Here is a 26,231-nt window from a genome sequence, read left to right as displayed (position 1 = left end):
CAGAACTATCATCCTGCCACCCTCCGGGGTATGGCAAAAAACTAAAAATCCAAGTTGGAGGAGGAAAGAGCAGACCTGTTTTGAGACACCATGATAGGAAATCAGGCAATAAAGGACTGAGTTGCTGTAGATCTAGGAAAATATGCCCACCATCATCCCATTACAAATCAAGAAAATACCAAAATGTCATAAAATGGAGAAAAATCATATGCAAATCGCCGCCCAATAAGTTCTATTCCAAAACCCTCAAAGCCCATGTTCTTACAAAGGGAAGAAAGAGCAGAACTAGAAACTACTTATATGGAGAAGCTAGATAGACAATTCAGAAATTCTCAAGGAAAGACTGATAATTTCAAGGTAGCTATAACATTGACAAGTATTTGGACTTAGTGGGAAAAGGTGTGCAAAGAAGTTAAGGAAATAATCAAGGTGACAATAGAAAGGACTTGAAGCATGATAAACAAATTAACCACACCCACGTTTGATGGCACAAACAAGATCCGCATAAGGGCTTTGTTTCACAAACCGCAAACATATTTTTAATTTTACACAGAGTCAAAATGAAAGAAGATGCAATTCAGTTTGCTACCTTGCACTTGGAAGGTTTAGCACATGATTGGTGGCATCATTGCCTCATCACACAAGGGCAGACTTCTAAAAATTTCTGCCAGAGGTTGCTGGACAAGCTTGAGCAGAAGAATGAGAAGGGTATTTCAGAGAGCTAGCCAAAATAAAACAAAAAACCTCAATGAATGCGTGTCTAGTAGAATTCTAAAGAGTTGCAGTCATGGTACCTTATATTCCAGAGAAAGGGTCATTTTCCTCTTTGTCGAGGGCTTATTTAGACCTCTTATGGGCCTAAATAAGGCCTTTGCACTGCCATCTATGTTAAGGAATAAGTTTACATCATAGTCTAAACTGCCTACTACTAGATTCCAAAAATGAAACTTTCAAAGGAGTGGATTGAGCTCACAACCACAAAAGACTAAAACAACATTCATTTACTATGAAGATGGATGATATTATCAAAAATGCACTTAGGAAAAAATTATGTTTCATTTGTAAAGAGCTAAGGGAATGTGGCTATAGATGCCTTGGAAAAAGCCAAGTACATTACATAGAGGTGGTGTCTAATAAAGAGAATATGTCTAAAGAACCAAAACCACAAACAACCACAGAGGAGAAAAGCATAGTAGATAGCAGCAGTGTGGAAGATGGTAGTGGCACCCTTGTAGCTCTTTCAAGAGCACCATGATACCCGCCCATTCAAAGTTTTTGGGAATAAATCTGGGCCACAGATTACTGTGTTGATAAATAACCCACAATTTCATTGATGAGAGGTTGTTGACTAAGAGGGATTGAAAACAGAGGATTTTTCAGGATTCGCTATCATTATTATACAGGATTCACAACCCTTCCACAAAGATCATGTATCAACTCAAACTAACCATTGGTGACTACACGTATGTGATGATTTTTATGTTGTAGGGTTAGGGGAAACAAATGTGGTTGTGGGAGTGTAAAGGTTGCATTTTCTTGGAGAATTCTCTAAGAATTATCAATCCATAGAGTTGAAGTTTAAATCTTAACAAAAAATGTGACTTCTGAGGTGTCTCTGAGTGGTGACAAAAAGTGATAACCGCTAAAAGTATGAAAAGAATATTCTAGAAGGAAAAGATATGATTCTTACGAGGTATGCCTAATGGGTCACTAGAAATAATAAAAGCTAGAAGTTTGGAAAGAACATCGCACAAAGGACAAGAAGTATGGGCAGCAAATTGTTGGTGATAGAAGGCATGCACGCTATTTTATCTTCTAGCAAGCAGCATAGTTATCATGCTGATTTTCAAACTTTTTTGGAAGCGCATAGTATTGTATTTAGCAATACACCTCTAGGATTGCAACCAAATAGAGGATTCCAACATATCATATAGTTGGAACCAAGCTCTAAACCTATCTTGATTGCTCCTTATTGCAACTTGAGGATACATAAAGAGCAAATAGAGAAGGCTATTAAGGAATTGCTTAAAATGTGCCACATCAAAAGTGGTACTAGCCCCTTAGTCCTTGTGAAAAAAAAGGCATCATGAGAATGTGCATAGATTATAAAGCCTTGAACAAAAGGACAATCAAAAAAATATACCTGCTAAGACCGATGGCCCATTGATGATTTGCATAGTACAATTTATTTCTCAAACATTGATTTGAGATCAAGCTATAATTAGATTCATGTCCACAAGGAGCATGTGAACAAAACAGCTATCAGATGTCATTATGGACACTTTGAGTTTCTAATCATGCCATTTGATTTGACTAACACTCCAGTCACTTTCCTATCCATAGTGATTCAAGAATTCAATGGTCAATCGAAAAAATTTGCTTCAGTATTTTTTCATGATATTTTGATATATAGCAAGACATGGGAAGATCATTTGAGGCACCTAGATATGGTCCTTGAAATTCTAGAGCGGCAAGCTCTATTTGCAAGAGAATCTGATTGGGAATTTGGGGCCACGTAGATTTGATACTTGGGCCATGTCATTAGTGCTCAAAGCATGCAAGTGAATCAATAGAAAATTCAAGCCATTGTAGATTGGCCCCCACCACACAAACAAATTTGAGAGGATTTTTTGGTCTATGCAACTACTACTGAATTTCTGTTAAGGGGTTTTCATAGCTAGTAGCGACCTTGACTAACATGACAAAGAAAAAAGTTTTTGCATGAATGGATACAAAACAAGAAGCTTTTGATAAGCTTAAGGAGGTAATCAGCTCAAGCCCTATAATTGTCATAACAAATTTTTTATAACCCTTCATTGTAGAATGTGATGCTTCAGAAAAGGAAATTGGAGTTGTTATGATGCAAAAGGGGCACCCTGTAGCGTTTGAGAGCAGAAAGTTGGAAGATTCAGAAAGGGGTTTTTCTATTTATGACAAGGAGATGCTTGCCATTAGCATGCTTTGGAAAAGTTTAAATAGTATCTAGTTTGTGGTAGAATTGTGGTTAAATGTAATGTCCCATACCTGATCTTTCAATATACTAAAATTAATTAATATTTTTCAATTAGTTATTAACAAGTGCTTATTTATTTTCCTCATTAGATGATTAATTTCATTATTCATAGTTCTTAATATAGATATCAGACACTGCTACTACTTCAGTTTTAAGGGAGAAGGGTTTATGTATGTTACCAAAGTGCTTAGAGACCAAATACAATAGATTCCCTCAAGGTTTACAGATCCAATCCCTTACCTATCTTGTGTCTATACCCTCAAGGCTTATGGGTCACTGATCCCCACCCTATCTTGGGACTTAACCTATTGCTTGGATTTAAACTGCCCCTCTTTGGAACATCTCATTCCCATCTTCTCAAGTATTGACAGTAATAACATGATTTAGACTATAAGTATACCAATTTCTTATGTATTATTAATATATATGATATTAAGTATGACTGTCATACATATTGCACTCCATATTAATATTACTATTAATTCTGCATAAGAATATTACCAGGCTTCATATATTAAGCATACTTATTAAACACATCCCCATGCATACCACCAAGAACAAGGGTGTTACTGCCTGTAACTTAATAACAGTTCTGATCTGATCTGATCAATGGTGATGTCACTGGATGCTTTTGATTCCTTTCCTTTATATCTCTCAATGTGAGGGAGAGGTCACACCTCTTCATGATGTATGCCCTTTAGCAAGAGACACGCCCTTTGAAAGACTGCAAATCTTCATTATTTCTGCCCTTTGAAAGGGACACAACCTTTCACAATCAGATCTGCACTTCTTATTTAAATCAGATCTGCACTTCTCATTTTCCAAATTCTCCCCCCCTCAAATGAGGTTCTCTTCTCCCTTTTATACCTCACATTCGAGGGAGTCACAACTTATCATTTCATGCCTTTTGACCATTAATTAACTTTAATCAAATTTTAATTATATTCTTTATATTTTTATTTTTATTTTTATTCTTTTGTATTTTAATTTTATTATTATCATTTATTATTAAATTATATCTCAAAGTGGGGACATTACATTAAAACAAACCACAACAACTTGAAGTTCTTCTTGGGTCAGTGAGACATAAATGACAAGCAACAAAAATGGCTAAGTAAGCTCCAAGCTTATAATTTTGTTATAGAATATACTAAAGGTAAAAAGAATATGCTTGTTAATGCCCTTTCTGGAATACCTACTCTATTCTATTTCTACCATTTCTAGTGAATGGAAGTTTTTATCATGGTTGAAAAGGCTAAGAACACATTTGCCACTAATATCTTTGGAGTATGAAAGATGATAGATATGTGACACGAAATGGTCTCATTTTGCATTAGGATATAATCTTTTTAGTACCCAAATCTACTATGAAAATGAAGATTTTAAAAGCCCTGCATGATGAATCTATGGTTGGTCACACTATATTCAACAACACATACAAGCAAATTAGGGAAAGGTTCACTCAGAAAGGCCTTAAAGATGATGTACTTTGATACATCAAGGAGTGCACAACCTATCAACAAAACAGAGATAAACATGTTTTTTCAACAGAAGCATTGCAGCTATTACCTATTCCCAATCAGAAGTGGACGAGCATTCCCACGGAATTCATCAAAGGTCTTCCAAGGTAAATGGCAAAAATTGTATTTATGTGATTGTGGACGGATTAATCGAAGTATACAAAATTCTTGTCCATTCTTGCAAATTTCATGTCATGTCCCCAGTTTGAAATAGAATTTAATAATAAATGATAATAATAAAATTTAAATATTAAAAATTAAATTAAAATATAAAAGAATATAATTAAATATAATTAATTAACATTTAATTAAGTTAATGAATGGTCAAAAGACATGGAAGGAAAAGTTGTGACTCCCTCACCAATGAGATATAAAAGGGAGAAGAGAGGCTCATTTGAGAGGGGGATAATTTGGGAATCAGAAGTGCAGATCTGATTGTGAAAGGTTGTGCTCCTTTCAAAGGGCAGAAACAATGGAGAGTTGCACTCTTTCAAATGGTGCTAATGGTGAAAGGGTATGTCTCTTGTCAAAGGGCATACATGATGAAGAGGTGTGACCTCTCCCTCACATTGAGAGCTATAAAGGAAAGGAATCAAAAGTATCTAGTGACATCACCATCGATCAGATCAGATCAGAACTGTTACTATGTTACAGGCAGTAGCATCCTTGTTCTTGGTGGTATGCATGGGGATGTGCTTAATATATGAAGCCTGATAATGTTCTCCTGCAGAATTTAATAGTAATATTAATATAGGCTGCAATATGTATGACAGTCATAATATAAATCCACAGTACAAAGTGATATTGCCATAACTTTGTCCTAAGTCATAAATCTATTCTAATCCTTCTATTCCCCAAGGGAGATGGGTGCTGTTAGGGAGAGGTAGAGTAAAACCACTCCAAGATGAAGAGCCCCAAGGACAAAACGACTGATGTTCCTGACATCTAGGCTGAAATAGGGAGGTGGTGTCAAGCGCCCTAGACAAGCCAATGCCCTCTTCTAGGAGTGAGGATTAGAAAGATTTGGGATAAGGACTAGGGAAATGACAATATTAAGTTGTATTTTTAACAACTTTTTAACTATTTAATCTGGATTAATGTAATGTAATAGGTAGTAGTATATGTTGCTCTTTGGGAATTGACAACCTCCTAATTGGGGACATTACATTTCAAGGTGTTGGTAAACAGATTTGTCACTGTGACTGTTTACCCAAAGAGCAATGACAACCGTGCCAACAGTTGGAGAAATTGTGGTGAGGCCACAATCTTCCTCTGCCTTTGAGAGGGGCAGCTCCCTCATATGATGGGGGTATTTAGTATTTTTGTGAACTTTTAACTTGAAAGTACAAAAAGGAGAGAAAACTAAACTAAAACAAGATGACTAACAGAAACCCCAATGGCAGACATACGAATACACACTGAGATTTCACAATAGATAATGATTACAAAGGGGTTTTAAGCACAAGATAAGTTTGATATGCAATGACAAAAGAAGGATAACGAATCTCAACATACGAGGAAACAAGTTATCTTATCACATTCAAACCAAGATACCAGGGTATGATTGTATTTCATCATTTACATATATCATTGAACTAAAAACCAATGGATCACACAGATACACAAGGGATTATCAATTTAACATACAATAAATCGATAATAATAATTGAGAAACATTCAAGACATACGAATCAAATGCATTATTTATTATCTTTTGAAAATATACAAGTTCAAAAGCTTTGAGTACAAAGTGTGAAAACCAAGAGTTCTCCAAAATCTCCCCTCTGTAAGAGTCTCCCTTACCATTACAAAAGCCTTGTATTATAGGCTCACCTTGATAGCCAACCCATAAACACTTTGAATAACCACCTTAGGTAACCACTTAGGATAACTACCCAATTACCCACTTAGAATAACTGCCTAAGTGACTACTTCCAGTAACTACCTTTTTAGGAACAAGTTAGGATTTACCTAACTTTTTCAAAAATCAAATCCAAAAGCTAACTTTAGTTACAACAAGTGACTTAAGTCACTTTTACAAGAAAGACAAAGACTTTGCAAGTTTTCTTGAGTCATGAATTTTGCCGAAGTACTTTTCCATTTTTTTCAGCATCATCTCTAGTGCTTGTAACCATCTTGTCATCCAACCAATTGAGAACATAAAACTTACATATTTCCATCGAAAAAGAGCAAACAAATCTTGAAGATATCCATAACAATGAAAAGTTATTTGTTTGCATAATAAAGTATCTTCACATATTGAAACATATAGGCCAACAATACCAAGGTATTAATGAAAATTTAATGCTCGTCTTATCACCAAAGATTTGAATCTAACTGGGCCTTGAATCAAGATTGCCAATAAAAATTTCCAAATGATCTTCAAGTGACACAACAACCTTGACTTCGTCATCGCTTCATTTATGGCACTTGCAAAGTTTGTGGCTTCCTCTAAATGGGATACAACTATTCCCTAATGGATATTTCCTTTCCATCTCTAAGGATTGAATTGGTAAGGATTTTCATTGAGCTCTTCATCTAGGTAAATGGATCTGAAGTATGTGAGCACATTCCCTCAATTGGGAAACAAGTACCATTTTATCTTAATATCCTCTTAACACTTTTTGCAATGATATTGTCCACCCTAAAGTCTCTGTTATGAAATTCTATGTAAACGATAATGACATATAGCCACTCCAAATCACTAGCTCTTTCTTCATATCTTTAGACTTCTCGAGCATCATGTTTTCTTCCCATATTTGTTGTACTTCGATGGACATCGATTCTTTGTTTCAAAACTCTCGTTTTGTCACCAGCGATGAGGATTCTCTCAAAGATTTTTGAATCTTGCCCTTATAGTTGTCAATTGCATTTGCTTGAAAATTTCTAAAGCTTTTTCAACATTCCAATTTTGTGCTTGATCTTGTAATCATGTCACGTACGAGTTCAATTTTATATCTGCCAATTGTCTTTACTTATGTTCCTAAAGCTTCATCAACATATATTTTCTTCTGTACATTCGGCAACCATATCATTCCATTCCTTGTGATGATATCTCTTTGAGCCATCGTTGTTTCTAAGCTCCCATTTTGGCATGAGGGAAGATGTTGGTGTAGGCTGTAAAATTTAGCTTTACACTTGCCTATCACATTTGCTATAAAGTTTCTAAAACTTTTTCAACAAATTTCCTTTCTTCCAAAGCTGTCGTTTTGGCAAAGACATAGAGGATGCCGCGAAAGCTTGTAGAATTCAGCTATACACCTACCAATCACATTTGCTTAAAAGTTTCGAGTCTGCATATCGAGCAATCATCGCATGTCATAAGATGACATCAAATTGAGGTGTTTTGTCAAACAATTCAGTGCGCCTATGATTCCATATTTTACATGCATGGCCCCAATCCATCGAACAAAATCCATTTTGTGCACATTCTGCAATCATTTGATTTGATGTGATAACATTTTTTTTGGCAGCATTCTATCAAACATTTGACTTGACTTGTCAATGCTTCGATATTTTGCATGTATGTTTGTGCAAGCAAAGGCATTCATTTGAAAGTTTCTATCGCCTCTCTACGCGTCCATCTTGTGCTTATGCTTCTATCATGGCATGCGTGGAATAGCATTTATTTAAGGGCATCTTGCCAAATCATTCACAAGCCTCGTATCTATTCTTTTGATCATTCCATGTTGTGATGTCTTCCATACTTCCATGTTATACACACGTCTGCCAATACATTTCTCACTATGACGCCTATCAAAAATCCATACTATCATGTGTTCCAAGAGATGAGATCCCTTTGTGGAATTCCATCTAAACAATTAACTGCTAGCTATGCAGGGTATGAATGAGAGAGGTCGCAGGGGAAGGACATTGGCAAAGGTTGTGAAGTTGGGCATTACAATTGTTAATTGCATTTGCTTGAAAGTTTTTGAAGCCTTTTCATCAAATCCGCTCACTATGAATTTCGAGAATCACACTGTTACATGGGACAATCTCTCTTATGATGCGATTGTCAAACATTTCTCGTGTCGTGTCTATGCTTCCACATATGCATGCATGTCTACAAGAGGTTCAAAAACATTTCAAATATAATCTACAAGCTCGAAGAAAACACATCCACACGATCACCACATTTCTGCATGGCACAGCGTGTCCTAAAGACCACCACCACGATTACGAAGGTCGACCATGGATGCCTATCGATCAACATATATGCAACACGATCAAAGAATGCATAAACTTTCATCCACTAACCAAAATGCAGAAAAGCTTACGATAATGAGAATGTGTTCAAGGGTGTTTCATCAATTCATAAATCTTGTGAGCTTCCTTGCAAAATCCGTTTTGTGTACATTCGACAACCATTTCATTTCACTCCTTGAAACATCTCTTTGAAGCACTATGTCAAATAGTTCACGTGATGCTTTGATGGATGTCTATTCGCTGCTCCAAAACTCATATTTTGGCACGGGCAAGAAGGATGCTAGCAAAGGTTGTGGAATTCAGTTATAAGCCTGCGAACTGCATTTGCTTGAAGTTTCTAAAACCTTTTCAACAAATCCATTTGGTGTACATTCTGCAATCTCATTTAAATGCTCAAGATGACATTTTGTGAGGCATTCAGTTGAACATTTAGCTTGCCTTTTCTATGCTTTCCAACTTTGATACCTTGTCATTCTTTCTTTGCTCCCACTTTGCATTATTTTTTGGTGAATGCGCATGTCTTAACATTCTTTGGTAGCTATAATAACTACCTCGCATATTTGTTTGGGTTTCGGTCTCTTCAACAACTTGGACAAGTTACCGATATGGCCGAATCCTTCAACAAATTTCTCACAGGTTGATGCATCGGGTTCTCAAAAACTAAAACAACTTCACCGATATTTACTATTATAACTCCACACATCTTTTTCGTTATCATTGTTGTCCTCATTTTTGGATTGTTGGTGTAAATAAATATTCATCATGGATATTATTACACTTTACTTAAGTTAACTTAGGATAAGGCATCTCATCGTAGTATGGATATGAGACACTTAGGGAAGTGTGCACATAGGGATATAGCTTGTAGGAGAAATTCCACCTTTTGTGATCTTATTTTGCTGTTACACTCCACATTCGGTGGGTCATCCACCTCTTGTGGCATATTATATTATTTCTCCTACCTACCCCTAGTATTTATTACCTACCCTTGTTTCTCATTGAGCCACATGTCATGATTGTGTTCTCGTATATCCATATGGCTTTGCCTATATAAGTAAGCCCATATTCATTGTATTGGTTAATCCAATTGATCATTTGTACATTGATGAGAATATAGTTTGTTCTTGTCATTCTATTGTCTCTCTTTATGCTTTTCATTGTGCCCTTAACCTTGGCTAAATCTCACATGGTATCAGAGCTATTGGGGTTTCATTGATTGGTTTTGGGAGACATCTTGGAAGGCTAATTTTCGGATCTAAGGTTCTGCGCGTTTGGAGGCATCCTAGAGCGTTTTCGACCTCACCATTGTGTCCGAGAGGCCATTTCCATAAAAATCGAGTATAAACTCAACCTATTTTGGCAAAAGTCGAATTTTGGGTGGAGGAATTTTTTGCCAATTTGGGCGGTAAGGTACGGAATTTTCGGATTTAAAAAAAATAATAATATTATTTCTAAAAAAAAAAAAAGAGGGCATATTTTTTTTTTTTTATTTTTTTTTAAGAGTGGTTTGTTTTTTTTTTTAAAAACCTTGTTTGGGGGTCCGTAGACCCCCCTGCCCCGTCGTACTGTGTTTTTTGAAGGCTTCTTGCAGGTCACCGTACCTCCTCGACAACGCCGCCACCATCCGCTTTTTGACAAATCCTCCCGTCCGCTTTCCGGCAGATCCTCCCGTCCGCTGGTCCGTCGCCGGCAAACCTCCCACCGCCCTCCAGCAGATAGCAACCAGCGACCCGGCTCCGCCTCCGGCCTGGTCCGTCGTCGACAGACCTCCCATTGCCCTCCGACAAACAGCAGTCGCCGACCCGGCTCCGCTTCTGGCCCCGACGCCTCCCACCGGCCCCGCCCCGCCCCGCCACCAACAGACCACCCGCTGGGCCCACCTTCGCCTGCCACATCGACACCCACGGGCCCACCTGCCTGCCATGTCACCCACAAGCCCAGTCGCCTACCACATCACCGGCAGGCCCAGTCAGCTGCCACGTCAGCACTTTCTGCCCAATCAACAGTGCACAATCAGCCGCTCAGTCATGGCACAATCAGTTAGCACCCAATCAGCATTTTTTGAAAAATTTTAGACCCCTCTCCATTGAGCAATTTGGATTTTTGGGTCAACTTTGGAGGCTCATAACTTGCTCAATTTTGCTCCTTTTTGGGTGCAATTTTTTTTATTTGGGCTAATTTTTCGTGCTCTTCGTAGTGGTGTGGTTATTTTCTGATTTTGGTGCACAAGTTTTTTAGAATTTTCAGATTTTCTCAGTTGTACCTATCCAATACTCAATTTTGCAACTTCAAAGGCTTCGTTTGAGCTCATACGACCTCCTTTTCAGGTGCTGTTTTTTTTTAAAGTGCATATTTTTTCGTCTACTTTCATAATCTATGATCAGTTTTCAGAAATTTTGAGTGGATATTGTATTTTCAAATATTGGTCTTTTTTTGGCGTACTTGGTACTTGTAATTTGCTTGGATCTTAGTTTAGATCTCTTGCATTATTAGTTTGAATCTCCCTTGGCCTCATTGAGGCAGTTGCAAAGTTGAAATCAGAAGTCCACTTTGCCATTTTTTGCAAGTGGCCCATTGTACACGCACTAACTATAAAGTGTCAAATCATCATTTTGGGGGGGGGTTCTTTGATTGAGTGAATTTGGGGGGGTGTCTTGTGTGATTGTGTTTCTCTTTCCTTGTGCTCTTTCATCTTTGTTGCAATGAGTCCTCATAAATTTCCACCTTTAACTCCACATAATAATGCATCTTGGAAAATTAAAGTATGGAGCAAATTAATGGGAAAAGGTCTCACGCGTTACATAGATGGAACAATAGCAGCACCACCTGATCCTAAGGATGATCCTAATGCTCAGTTAGAATGGCTCACTAAGAATTGCATGGCTCTTGGAACTTTGCGTAAGTATGTATCAGATGACCTCATTTTTCACATTGAGAAGTGTACTACAATCAAAGAGGCTTGGGATATGTTTCAGAAATTGTATGGTCAAGTTGATGAAATCAGAAGTTACAAGACTAACAATGAGCTCACCAACTTGGATCCCAAGAATTTTGATACAATCCAAGATTATGTCACCAAAGCAAATGAGCTAAGAGCAAAGCTTAAGGATTGTGGAATTGACAAAAAGGATGCTCAGTTGATATTCAACTTATTGGACAAGCTTGCACCAAAATATGCAGCATTTGTTTCAAGCTTCCAAACTCATCGTTTGACAGTGGGGAGTTCCTACATTATGCCTTCATTTGATGCTTTCACAGAAATGTTAATATTGGAACAATCTAAGTTGTTGAACATGGGGCTTCTCAAGTCTTCAAAGTCCAAGGCTTTGGTGGCTAATCAAGGGAGTCAAGGAGTCAAGGCAAAGATTCCAACAAGAAGAAGAAGCAATCTAAGTCAAAGCCACAGCAAGAAAAAGGGCAATCATCCTCTCCATCACAAGTCGATTTTTCATCCTCTTCCAAGAAGGGGACTCCACCTAAGAAGGATAAACCAACTTGTGCATATTGCAAGAAGTATGGTCATGATTAGCATCGATGCCACACCAAGCAAGTTGATGAGTTGACAAATCTTCTTAAGAAAAACAACATCAACTTGCCATTCGCCTACACAACAAAGGATTCATCTCCTTCCTCTTCCTCACTGTCTAAGGGAAAAGGGCAAGCATTTGTGGCAACAACAGGTTCTTCACAGCAGTGGATACTTGACTCGGGTGCCTCTTATCACATGGGTTCTACAAAGGAGCAGTTTTCTTCAATGGAGCCATCAAAGGTACCTCACATTTACATAGGTGATGATACACAAGTTGAGGTTGAAGGGAAAGATTTAGTTGACATGGATGATGCAACATTTGAGAATGTTCTCTATGTTCCTAACTTGTCTACCAATCTTCTCTCTATCTACCAAATCACTCACTATGGGAATTGGAAAAAGGCTGAGTTTACACCTGATTAAGTTGTGGTAAAGGAACTTGATGATGATGCCTTGGTAGCAGTGGGACAAGTCAATGACAACTCAAGGCTTTATTCATTCTCCCACTTTGTGCCAAGTTCTCCTTCTAGGGCCTTGCTTACTCATTCAAATTCAGAAAGTAAGCTATGGCATGAACGGTTTGGTCACCTCAACTACCGCTATCTTCAGCAGCTCGGCACTAAAGACATGGTCACAGGTCTACCTCGAATCAGTTTTTCAAAGGGTGTATGTTCAGGTTGTTCCATGGGCAAGCATCCCGAGGACAAGTTTGATAAGGGGAAAGCTTGGAGAGCTTTGGAAGTTCTTCGACTTGTTCACAGCGATGTAGCAGGTTCATTTCCAGCACCTCATTTAGTAAGGCCCGCTATGTCCTCACCTTCATTGATGACTAGTCCCGCTTCACTTGGGTCTACTTTCTTATTCATAACAATGAAGTATTTGAAAGATTTCAGGACTTCAAGAATCGTGTGGAAAAGCAATCCAGGAAAGTGGTCAAGATTCTTCGTACAGATAATGGAAGGGAATATGTGAACAAAAGACTTGAGGATTTTTGTACATTTGAGGGGATTGATCTTCAACATTTTGTTGCATACACTCCACAGTAGAACGGAGTTGCAGAGCGCAAGAATAGAACTCTCAAAGAAATGGCTAGATGTATGATACATGCACATTCTCTTGATCCTGCCTTTTGGGCAGAGGCTATCAGTTGTGCCACACACATCCAAAATCGGGTTCCTCACAAAGCTTTGCAGGGTATTACTCCTTTTGAGGCTTGGGCTGGTAGGAAACCGATTGTGAGACATTTCAGAGTCTTTGGGTGTCCAGCATGGGCTCGCATCCCTCTACAGAAACGCAAGGGATTGGAACCTCAGAGTAGGCCTTGCATATTTGTTGGATATTCTAAGGGTGTTAAGGCATATCGATTGATGGATCCTGAGAAACATGAGGTGTTCATTGAGAGGAGTGTTCATTTTGATGAGCTCTCCTAGCTTAGCCTCTCTACCTCCTCCACCTTCCTCCATTGTGGATAGTGATGCTAGTGATTCAGATGATAAGACTCCTTCAACTCCGACTCGCAGGATCCACTTGCAGTTGAGGAGCCTCGTTCTCCACCTCCACCTAGACCTCGTTGGGCTCGACAAACACTTGAGTCAGTAGGTTCTCTTGTTGGGGATCCTTCAAATACACGGAGGACTCAATCACAACATCAGGACCTTCCACGTGCTTTCATTGCTACTGCTTCCGATCCACAAACATTTCGGGAAGCATCAGGGGTTCCTGAGTGGGACCACGCTATGGACGAAGAGTATAGTTCCTTGATGAGGAACAACACATGGGAGTTGTCCCTCTCCCTAAGGGGAGAAAGATGGTTCGATGTAAGTGGATCTACCGGACCAAGTTTGCAGCAGATGGTAGTGTGGATAAGTATAAGGCTCGGCTTGTTGTGAAAGGTTTCTCTCAGGTTCCCGGTGTTGACTATACTGAGACCTTTGCGCCCGTAGCCAAGATGAACTCCATTCGCTTGACATGTGCTATTGCCACAACTCATGGTTGGGTTGTACATCAGATGGATGTGAAGAGTGCTTTTCTTCATGGGGATCTTGATGAGGAGATTTCAATGCAGCAGCCACAGGGTTTCATCCAGGATACTTCCTTGGTTTGCAGACTAAGGAAATCTCTCTATGGCCTTAAGCAGGCCCCCAGGGCTTGGTACGCCAAGATGGATTCCTTTCTTCTCTCAGCAGGGTTCACCAGGTGTCATTCTAATCTGAATGTCTACATTTTGTGACAGGATGACTCTCACTTGATACTTGTGCTCTATGTTGATGATTTGATCATTACAGGGAGCACCGTATCCATCATTAGTAGAGTCAAATCTGCTTTGCATGACAGATTTGCTATGACTGACTTGGGTCTTTTGCACTACTTTCTTGGGATAGAGATTTCATAGTCACCTTCCGGGATTACACTATCGCAGCCCAAGTATGCTCTTGATCTACTTGCACACTTTCATATGGCTGATTGTAAGCTTGCACCGACTCCCTTTCTTTCAGGAGTCAAGCTTGAGGCTCAGTGCTCTTCTCCACCAGTTGATGCTACATTGTATCGTCAGCTTGTGGGTACTCTCATCTACTTGACTCACACACGCCCTGATATTTCATTTGCGGTTGGCATGGTTTCCCACTTCATGCAGGAACCACATGAGCTTCATTGGAAAGCCGCCAAACGCATCCTTCATTACATCCAGGGTACACATCACTATGGGATTCACTATGCAGCAGGCACAGGACTTCGCTTGGTTGGTTACACATGGAATAGTTTTAGTTATGCATTTGTAATTTTGTTTTGACAAGTTACATGTAAAAAAATTACTTTGTAATTGCAAGTTAACTCATCATCTCTTGCATTTTTGTGATTACATGTAAAGTAACTACAAGTTGAGTTCAATTAGGACTGTAGTTGGAATAAGTCATACTTAGTTGTTGAATAAGTCTTGGTGGTTGAGAGAATTTTTCAAGTTAGTTAGGATCCTCCCACCATTTTCTCATGGCTCGTCTCCTATAAATACTTGAGGGGGTCTATTGTAATTGATATCGTTTGGCAATGCAACAAAATTATGTCAGTTTGTATGTGCACTCTAAGACTTTGAGCTTAGATGTAAATCATATTGCTTTCAATAAAAGAGGCAAGTTGTGTTGAGACTTTGTGCCAATTCAAGTTGTTATGTGACGACATTTTCTAGAGTTGATTGTGAGTTTTGTTCTATTGTGAAAGAGGGATTTAAATTCAATCTTGCAGACTTTGAGCTGCTAATTGTATTTAGAGTTATATGTTTGGTTTTCAGATTTGATCTTGCAGACTTTGAGTTGCTTATCATATCTGAAACTAGTGTGGAAAGCTAAAGTGGGAAGATAGCTTGTAGACTTTGTGCTACTTCTATTTTTAAGACTTGTGAATGTAAGGTGAAGTGCATCATGTAGTTAGACTTTGAGCTGCTACATATTGTGCTTAGTTAGCATAAAATCATCTAAAAAGGTTGATAGGAGAATAGATAGTTGAAGACTTTGAACTTTTTTTCTGTTTTCCCGTCCCAAGGAAGTGACGGAGGTCTTTGTGTCTTCATGGAAACTTTGCTTCCCTTTATGTTCCAAAAATCCTACAAAAAGGTCTCATTTCCGTATTTACTGTTTTAAGTTAACTTGCTATCACTTTTCTGTGAAGAGAAAAGGATATTGGCTTTCTTGAAGAAAGAAAAAAGATTGTTGTTTCATCCTGTTTAGTTTTAGATTAGATATAGATAGGGGGAGCCTTCCATTAATTAGGAGAGTTTTACTCACACACTGTGGTTGAAGCCACAATTTTGTATATTTCCCCAAGTGTACAAAATTTTCAACCAACAATCATCCCATCAGTGATTTGTAAAAGTGCCACAACTTGCCAATAAGAATCATTTATTACACTTCAAATACTTTCGGTGACTTGGCCAAAAGCCACAACTTACCAACATGAGAAAGAACAAGGTAAGTTGTCGATAAATGTGGCTGATGGAGTGACTTAGATTTTGAATTGGTTTTTAACTTATCGGCAATTTGTGAAAGTGCTGCAACTTGCCAATACCAATCTATCAGTCTCTGTAATAGGTTGTTAACCAATCTAAAGGTTTGAATAACAGTTTCACTAAACAAGTGGTTTTTATTCTTCATCGCTTGCATGAACTCACTTACCAACCATTCTAAACCACCAATAAACTTGAGCTTTTACTTCATCGGCCTTTCAATAAACTTATAGAAGTTAATGAAATGGCTAATCTGCTTTGTATTTTCCTCTTGGCATTTTGGTATATTTCAGCATATTGGACTGCTTTAGTGGTCACGCGAAGAGGCTGAACAATACACTTCCTTCAATCATTTTGAATAGCTTCATAACTCCCTACCAAATCAGCAACCTTACCTTGCAATTTTTGTCCTCCATGAGGTTGACATCCCCTTAAACAACATGCATGCACCTCAATATGATAAGCTAGACATGCTTCCTGCCTTGTGATAGGCATACATTGCTCAATAGTAAATTGCTTTATCAAATTGCACTTTAAGGCATGCTCTAGTACCCGAATAAAATTTTCAATTTTGAATCATTCATGTAGACCAGTTTGCCCTTGTGAGTGTATTTTGAATCTTGAACTTTCCTTGATCGGATTCACACACCTTTTCATTGGATCTTTGACTCTGTTTTGCTTGGTTGGTTACCTAATAAGGGGATTTTGACTTTGGATTTACCTAACTGTTTTGCTTGGTTGCTTACCTAAGTCAGATAGTACATTTCTGACTTGTTATAGGTTATAATGTCTCACAACACTCATTGTTTTGACACTAAAAGTTTAAATTTTGTTGTGTCAAAACTAGGCTAACACAAGGCACACTAAGTAGCTGATTTATTTTTCAAAGAAAATTTTAGGTTACATGAGTTGCCTAAAAGCATTGCCAATGACAAGGATAGTAGATTTCTCAACTCCTTTTGGCAAGAATTGTTTTGTTTGACTAATAATGATCTCACTCCCAGTATTAGCTATTAGAATAATATCTTTCTCTTTGTGCTATTAATGGTCATTTAAGTTGTTTCTAATTTAGCCTCTGGTTAACGATTGTTTCTTTTAGAAACATCGTCTTTGTAACTCTATATAAAGGAGCTTTGTCTCCTTGATTAATTGAACAACATCAATTCTTTGAAATCCATTGCGTGTCTCGCATTGTTTTATGGTATCAGAGCCTTGGTTATTTTCGAAATAATTTTTCAATTAAAAATTCGTCATGAATTTTTAACAGTTTTTTTTGAAAAATTTCTTTGTTTATTCGAAATTGCTACTTTGGCAGTTCGTTTTGGCTGCAGCTACTAGGGTTTTCTGGCTATTTGCTGCCCTCTCCCGCGACCCATCTCTCCTACATTTCGCGCAACCACGCGACTTTCCCCCTTGTAGATTTATTTATTTTCTGTCATTTTTGGACGAAAATTTGCATTTTCGGCTAGGGTTTTGACCCTCCAGATTCAGTCGAAATTTTTGAGCACAGATTCGTGGTGGGTTTGTCGAGATCTCAACTGGGTCATCATCAAAAAATTTTGGGTGCCTCGATTTTCGAGCCAGCGGATCCAAATTCCGACAGCAGATTCTTTCTGGGTGTTTCGCAAGGATTTCTGGGTTGTCTTCGGATTTTTCTGGGTCAGCCGGAATTTTTTTCTTGAAATTCGTCCCCGTCATACTTCATTTTTTAAGTCTGTACCTGCATCTGCCTCTGTTTCTGCATTGGGATTCGATTTTTTTTAATTCCGTGCCAATGCCTCTTCTCAGTTTTTTCGTTTTCCATGCATTGGGAAATGTGCAAGATGGCGTCATTGACCAACTTGATGTTGGAAGGTAGTAAGGTTTTGTGTACTTAGCATCTTCTTAGTACCTCGTTTTTCGTGCCTCAAAAAGCGTGAAGATGGCTTATGGGCATCGATGTTTGTTTCGGTTTTTAATATTTTTTTACCTAAAAAAAATTCTGATGGGTTTTAATATTTTTTTCCTTGAAAAAATCTGTGGGTTTTAATAATTTTGTCCTAAAAAATTATCTGTGGGTTTTTAAATATTTTTTGTCCCTATAAAAAAAAAAAAAAATCACGAGGGTTTATGATTTTTTCCTCAAAAATTGTACTTTGCTGTAGTCTGTTTTTAGTCGCACCTGGAGTTGTGCGAACATCTACACTAGTCTCTTATTTGGAGTCTATTTTCGGGCATCTTGCTCATCTACAATAGTTTGGAGGGTTTGCCGATTTTTTCCTCAAAATCATGACAGTTGTTCTTGGTGTGTCTCTGGTTACAGGGAGGGACAGTTCTCCAACATCAAGTTGGACGGTTGGTGTTGTTTTGGGTATCTCCAGAAGTTCTGCAGTTTTTGGGAGGGTTGGTGGCAGACTCTTCTCAAGTGGCAAAGTTAGTGGCAGGCTCTTGTCTTTTGTTGCAGCATGTTCTGAAAAGAAGGGGGCAACCTTCTCTGTTATTTCTGTTGGTAGTTAGAACGATGACCATTAAGGGAGGGTATTAGAATAATATCTTTCTCTTTGTGCTATTAATGGTCATTTAAGTTGTTTCTAATTTAGCCTCTGGTTAACGATTGTTTCTTTTAGAAACATCGTCTTTGTAACTCTATATAAAGGAGCTTTGTCTCCTTGATTAATTGAACAACATCAATTCTTTGAAATCCATTGCGTGTCTCGCATTGTTTTATTAGCTATCAACCACAAACCAAAAGCCAAACAAAGATAGTGAATAAGTAGGTTAAGGCTATTTGATAAACTATGTCCCAAATCAGCAGGCAGCATGGGTCAAGTGGTTGCACCTTGAAGAGTATTACTACAATACCACCTATCATATGTCAATTGGCATGACTCGCGTCATGGCATTGTGTGGATTCGATGCACTAACTTTTATTGATTTAGTGCGCTAACAACAAGGTAATGCAGCTACTTACTTGGTAGCACAAAACCGAGACGTTTTGATATCACTTGCAGCAGGCTCAAATCAACATCACTTCAATGCAGACCAACACCATATTGGGAGATCATTTGAGTTTGGAGATATAATTTTTCTACACTTGGAGTCTTATAGGCAAACCTCTATTAAGCAAGGAGGGGCTAGAAAGCACAAATGCTACTTCTATGGACCATACAAAGTTTTGAAGAGTGGTTGAAGTGGAGTTGCAAATATGCAACCGAAATCATAATGTTTTCCACATATCATGCCTCAAAAGGATATTGGTCCTACATATAGTCCCAATAGTTGATCTACCACCCTTGGATTATTGTAAAACTTAATAGGACCAATATTTTAATATCCTACTAAAAAACTAGATTGATTATTACAAAGAGTTTCATCTCCTTATATAGAGACTGGAGAAGAAACCACCCAAATGGCTAAACATGACATGACTCACTTAAGCTAAAAAGCAAACTAAAATAATAGAAAGAAAACATTGCCACTAAGGTGGCTTTATTACAACTATAAGCCTTATCTTTTAATAATTTAATATTATTCTAATAACCCCTCTCAAGGCTTACTTCACTAAAAAACATAACAAACTAAAAACACCCCAAACCATGAATATGCCATTCTTCAAAAGCTTTTCTTTGAAAATAGACCATACACCAAGTAGAACTCCATCAAGCTGCCTCAAAACTTCATAAAGATGAAGCTGAGCTAAATTCTTGAGTTCCCATATTACCACCTCCTTGAACTCCTAAATCACAAATCTCTCGAACCATTGGACAACAATCCATGTTGAGCTACTTAACTAAGCTCCATTAATTTGTACCATAACCCTTGTAAGGTTTTGATTCCCAAGACCACAAACTCCAAAGCTAACTAGGTGTAATGTCCCCTTTTTAGCTCGTTCCTGTCTTGATGGTTTAGCCTATTATTTTGGCCCACGTAGGCCAAAGCAAATGGTTGGAGGGTCCAGGTGGGCAGTTGGCAAAGTGTTCTCTTCTCCGGAACTCAGTTTGGTTCAGAATTGGCCTTCGTTTGACTTGGTTTCACACACTTACTATTTATAGTAAGTCAGTGGTTGATCGAGAAGGGACCCTTACTATTTTTAGTAAGGTAGATGGATGCTTAGTGGATGCAATGGTTGACTCCCTGGTTCAAACGGAATCAAGAAATAATGAGTATTTATGGAGTTATGTTATTTTAATTATTAATAAAGTAATACTTTATTAATAATTAATCATGAAAGGCATATTATAAAGTTAAAAAGTCACTTTATATTCAATGGGGCCATGACCCTTCATTTAAGTGACTTAAAGTGCAATTAATGGATTATATTTTGGAGGCAAAATATTAAAGTATTTCATAAAGTTAATGTGCACACAAGTTATATTATTTTAAATGATATTAAAGTGCATTTATTATCCATGAATATGAGAGCCCAAGTTTGAAGACTTATTATTAAGTTTTTAAACACCTAAAAGTGGATTTAAATGCTAAGGAGATTGAGGGTATACAAGGACTAAAAAAGAAAATTCTTTTTCATTTTTTATGTTATTTGACTTGTGCTTTTAGATATGAGAGCTGAGTGCAGAAATATGCAAGGGTTTCAGTCATCTATAGCATTGGAGAACGAAAACTCTTCAGTGTTTGTGCAATTTTGAGGCTGTGCGATACCAGCTGATATTATTGCTTGATAGGGCTTCATCCAGGAGTTCTATTTGTGCTTAAAAGTGAAGAATTTCATCTAGGGTTTGAATTTTTTTGGAGGTTTATCTACAGCAAACCCACCCAGGTATTCACCATTGGCAGCCATTAAAGAGCAGATTGCAAGCTTTTATCAGCTGCTACAGTAACACGTGAACAGTAAAACGCTACAATACCTTGCAAATTTCATGGTCTTTGTGGAGACCAAAATGGAGATGTTTGTTCAGAGTTATGATGAAGATTGAATAAGGGGCCTTTGGCTGCTTCTTCTACATTCTGCAAACCCCTATAGCCGCCTTCATCACCTTCAGATTGGGGTCAATTGATATTCCAGGTCTGTGCCCTTAAAAATATATTTTGTTGCCTGTGAAATAACATGTTGTATTTGCAAAAAAACTGTTTAGTAATGAGTCTAAGACTTGCTGTTGTTATTTGAGGCTGCTACATAGGGATCCCAGTCATTGTATGTTCAGAAAAATGCATATCTTATTTCTGTTACAGTCCCAATTCATATTTCTGGGTAATATTCAGATTGCCTCTGTGAGTCTTAACAAAAAAAGGGTATTGAATAGATGGCTGTCATAGTCTATGATGCATAGAAATGTTCCTTACATGCATTTCTGTGTGTATAAATGCCTTGTTGGGTCATCAATGCAAGCTACAGGAATGTAAAGGTCTGACATCAAAATCTGAGGCTCACTGTCATTGCAATCAGTCCAAATTTTATTCAGAAATTAGTATATTTTATGCTGATAAAATCTTGTATATGTGTATACATTCATTCTATCTTGGCAAAGTATTCAAATATCTATCAAACAAACGTTGATTTGTAAGCCCAAGTACTCAAACAAAGGCAGAAAATTGGTTTTGGTTATATCCCACCTGGGGGAATCCTACACTAGGTAACCATCCATTTTGAGTTTAATCTATATTAAATTCCTTCATGTCTTCCAAGTGTGGGCTTCTTAAAATATATGAAATTCATTTGACATAGTAATCTTTCCAGGCTCTCCTGAAAATGCATATGGAAGATTTTTCAACATGGTGACAATGTGTGTCAGCATTAGCTTCAGAAAGTACCTTAGCATATTTTAATTCAAGATACCCATAGACAAAGTGCATGGTTAGTCTACTCCATCTTCATTGAGCTGGTCATTTAGAGCAACTCCAACAAAAAATTTCATTTCCAAAAAATATTAATAAAACTGAATATTTTCAAACCTTAGTACCTCCTTACCAAAAATTTTAATAACTTTAGGACATTGATCTACATAAAAGCATCACACATAGCATCCATTGCAATCCGCAAGCCTTTAACAATATGCAATTCCTTTTAATAGATTCCCACAAGCCAACCAAGCTTAAAAATTATAAAAGAAGAAATACTCAACTTTAAACATCATGAATCCTTCACATGCAAGTGCATGCAAGCAACATGGAAGTTATTTTGCATGAAAATTCATACACAATTCTTTGAAAAACAAATCAAAAAGTCAACCTGTGATTTAACCTTGAAACCCTCCCGAGTTTTTCCAAAAAAGCAGGTCATGTTGGTATGTGGTGATTGATCATATTGTCGGACTTAAATTTTGCTGACTTTGTTAGCCGCATTTTCTCGTCAAATGAAATTGCTTATTATTAAATAATGGAGTCAAACCATTATTTTGGTATGTAAAATGACCTTTGTAAAAGTGGTTGAGGCATACGAAAAAAATATCTAATCATAATTTGCTTTTCATGGGATAATAAAAGGGAAGTGGACAATTGTTTCGCTGTGGATATAGCTCGTATTGGGTGAACCATGTTAAATCTTTGATTTATTGTGGATTGTTATTTTTGCCTCTTTTATTATGCATTATATTCAATATTGTTTATTACTCCAGTCTGCCTAAACTCTAACGACTGGTATTAGAGCTGTGTATTTTGGTCATTTGGTAGGAGATTTCAAAGTCAAGTGGGAGTAATGGCAGAAGAAGGCAAGTTTAAGGTTGAAAAGTTCAACGGCCAAAACTGTTAATTTTAGCAATCAGATTAATCAATAAATAACAGAAAATCAGAATGCAATGAAGAACAAACACATAACACAGATACCCTGGGAAAACCTCCCTCTTGGAGAAAAAACACACCATCAAAAGGTCTCAGATCTGATTGTATTAGGGCAGAAATAAACAATTACAAATTTGCTCAGCTAGGGCTAGATAGGAGCAGACTTATCTGAATGTTAAACTCAGATCTGAACTTAGCTGAATTCCAATGTAATAATGAGCAGACCCTAGGGCAGAGTAGAATCAGATTTCTTCAGCCTGAAGATGCACGCACAGCATGAAGGGAAGTCACCACCTTTGAGATGATTCGCATGACAAGGAGACCTCCCAAACAAGTTCGCTATGCAAGGAATTAGATTCGCTGTTCTCCAAAGTGAATTCGCTAGTCTTGAATGCTAGCAGATCAGAATTCGTATGGCAGAAGATATTAGCTCAACAGAAGTAGATTTTTGTTAAAGGAGTGAATGTGTTCTAACTTCTAAGGCTTTATCTTGCCTTACATATATATGAGTTACAAATGGTCTAATAGTCTTAGTCGGCCACAAGGAGTTTGGCGCCAAGATGTAATTTGAATTTACAATTACAAGTTACATACACTTTGAGTCTTGCCCTATAACAAGTTACACTTTACATTTTGCTTATGCACCCAAATAGGGCCTGCCCTTTTAATATTACAAGTTACAATTTTGTGCCCAGCCCCAATTACATTAAGTGACCGCATAAGTCATCACAATATACAATAAAATTTAATGGCCAAGGGCCACATTAAAATTTAATACGCTAGGAATCCGACCTAGCTATTTTCAACAAAACTACCAGCTATGGAAAATGCAAATGGAAGCCTATCTACATCAAAAGGATCTTTTCTTCCAATTGGGTGGAAAAGCAAAGAAGCCGACAAATATGACAGATCCAAAATGGGAGATTCTTGATAGAAAAGGCTGAAAAGCACTAGGTGTTGAAATTTGATAGCTAGAATCGGATTATGTGGATTAAATTTTTTAATGTTGCCTAAGTGGCAATTAAAAATTTAAATATATATTGTAATTATCATAATATTATCATGAGCAAATTACTTGTAAAGTATTGGGCTGGGCCCAATTGGAAAACAATGTAACGTGTAATCAATTTATCATCCCAAGGTTGGGTGCCAATATAGAAAAAGGAAATATGAATTTGAGTCAGCCAAATTAGGCCAGCCAACTTGAGCAAAGGATTGATTGAGTCTTGTATATATCAAGACTCAATCTTGTCAACCAAATACAATTCATCATCAGCAAATATTTGCTTTGTTACCCATGGTCTTCTACTAGCGAATTTGTCATCCTAATTAATGCGAATCTGTTCTTGTGGCTGGGAGAATTAGTGTGGAATTTGAGTTGTGAATCTACCTTATATCTGAGCGAACTATTGATCATTCTGAGCTCCATTCCAAACCCGAATCTGATCACCATTGTGGAGCAGACTTGTGCAAATTATGGGCGACTATGTTGGGCGATATTGAGTTGTCTAACTCACTAATTTAGAGCAGCGATCATCCTCTTCTGTGGTGCCGAAACCCTACTTGTGGGATCAGCGAATTAGGGCCTGCACATCAGTGTTTTAGATTGGGCAAAGCTCTGCCCTAGGTTGGTGACTTAATCAAATAAGTAATCTGATCTTCATTGTACTTGTAATTTGCTCATGATTAAAGGATTTTGATCTGGATCTTTGATGCTGGGTTTTTCCTCCAAGAGGAAGGTTTTCCCAGGGTATTTTGGTGTTTTGTGTCTCTTGTGTGTTTACATTTTAGTTAAATTTTGAGTATAACTAATTCTGATCACTAAAATTAACATGGTATCAGAGCTTGGTTCGTAAAATAGTTGTGATCAAATTTGTCAATTTTATTGTCTTTCAGTCTAACCTATTGTTCAAAGTTTAGACAACATGGCTTCTTCTCTTAAGGCTAAAGACAAGTTGGAAGGTTCTGCAAATTATACCTCATGGAAGGTCAGAATGATGATGGCCTTGAATGATCTTGCTGAATATGTTAGCAAGGATGCTAAAGAACCTACTAATGAAAAGGAAAAGGAAAAATGGAAGAAGAAAAACTTTCAGGCTCGAAGGTTGATCATTGATTCCATCAAAGATCATATTGTGTCATCTATCTCCAAGATGAAGTCCGCTAGAGAGATGCTCAGCACATTGGAGAAGATGTACGAAGTCAACAACACTAGTCGCATTCTTGGTGTGAGGAATCAGCTCACTCACATCCGATTGGAGAAAGGGGAATCCATCACCTCCTACTTCATGAGGATGACTGATCTAAAGGATCAACTTTCAGCAATTGGGAAAGAAGTTGAAGACAGCGATCTTACCTTGACTACCCTCAATGGTCTTCCTCTAGCTTGGGAACCATTCATTCAAGGAATCAGTGCTAGGATCGAGCTTCCCAAGTTTGAACGATTGAGGGGAGATTGCATTCAAGAAGAATCTTGACTGGCTGCCAAGGTAGCAATTAGAAGCTCTCATGGAAGAGATCATCACATGCTTGCAACCCAATCAGTCAAGAAGAAAGATGGAAATTGGAAGAAGGGCAACTTCAAGAGGAATAGAGATTTCAAACCTTCAGCAAGTCATGATTCAAGAAAGAAGCCAAGAGATCTTTCACGCATTCGTTGCTTCAGATGTGACAAGTTTGGTCACTATGCGAAGGAATGTCAAAATCAGCCTAAGCAAGGAGAAGCAAACCTGAATGAAGTTGCAGAACCAAAGGATAATGAAGACTTCCTCTTCATTTCTGCCTTATCAAGCAATGTGCTGAGTGACAGCAACACTTGGTTAATAGATAGTGGCGCTTCTAGGCACATCACGGGATATCGAGAACACCTCTCAAATTTGATAGAGAAAGAGTCTAACCTTCATGTGGTAATTGGTGATGATGCTCAGTATTCGGTAAGAGGTTTCGGTAATACTTCCTTAAATTTAGATTCTGGCTTCTCTATACATCTCAATGATATCTTATTTGTACCTGGAATTAAAAGGAATCTTATCTCCATTTCTACATTAGATGATAAGGGTTATCAAGTAGCATTTTCTGAGGGTAGAGTACTTGCATGGCATAAGAAAGCTAATTTTAAATCTGCTCATATCATTGGGTAATAGATATGATAGTTTATATAAGCTTTCAGCTCGTCCAGTTCAAGCCCTCGTTCATGAGACTCCTGAGTCCAACGAACTATGACACAAAAGGCTTGGTCATCTACACTTCCAA

At 37.7% G+C, this 26,231-nt stretch overlaps 1 protein-coding gene across 1 annotated transcript in view; it reads right to left on the bottom strand.

Annotated features, from left to right (window-relative positions):
* The window catches only part of LOC131072135 (uncharacterized), a 71,492-nt gene that overhangs the window by 26,969 nt on the left and 18,292 nt on the right, over positions 1–26,231 (bottom strand). The window lies entirely within an intron of this gene.

The sequence above is a fragment of the Cryptomeria japonica genome, chromosome 6 (genome assembly GCF_030272615.1).
Source record: "Cryptomeria japonica chromosome 6, Sugi_1.0, whole genome shotgun sequence".
NCBI lineage: Eukaryota > Viridiplantae > Streptophyta > Pinopsida > Cupressales > Cupressaceae > Cryptomeria > Cryptomeria japonica.
The sequence above is the reverse complement of the archived record's forward strand: the minus strand, read 5'-3'. Positions and strand labels throughout refer to the sequence as shown.